The sequence below is a fragment of the Pteropus vampyrus genome, unplaced genomic scaffold (genome assembly GCF_000151845.1).
Source record: "Pteropus vampyrus isolate Shadow unplaced genomic scaffold, Pvam_2.0 Scaffold519, whole genome shotgun sequence".
In the NCBI taxonomy this organism is placed as follows: Eukaryota; Metazoa; Chordata; class Mammalia; order Chiroptera; family Pteropodidae; genus Pteropus; species Pteropus vampyrus.
Window position 1 is genome coordinate 174,060 of NW_011889300.1, and position 565 is coordinate 174,624.

The window sequence follows — 565 nt, forward strand, 5'->3', positions numbered from 1 at the left end:
AAGGACCTCGGTTCCTCGCTGTTTCTTTTTGTTTTGCCTTAATAAAGAACAGGCCACCTGCCCCCGGGGGAGAATATCGTGTTTCTGTGTAAGCCACCCACCTTTCTCCACCAGTGTGTGTGTTCCCCAAGGGGCTGTCCTGGCTCGTCTTTGTTCCCGGCTCAGGACCCAGACTAAGGCACCCCTCTCTGGGCAGTCAGCTCTGCCCTAGGGAAGCAAGGCACACAGAGCATGCCAGCTGAATGTGCTCTTCAGAACACCTTCGGCCCGAGCCATTGTCACGCTGTGGTGGCTAACCGCAGAACCTGGCATTCTTGCTGTCGGGAAATGTAAGCTGAATCCCGAAGTCCTGAGGGTCTTGGAGGTGGGGCAGTCACGCGCGAGCACTGTCTTTGACTCCACCCTCAAGGTCCCTTCACTGTGCCCTGGCCGCAGGGCAAGGCACTAGATTCCCGGCAGGAAACAAATTATGAACGTAAGAGGCACGAAGGGAGATTTATAGACAGTCCCCGTTGCACTTAAAATCAGCATTAGAGAATTGCATCAGCATTCTAACTCCGCCACG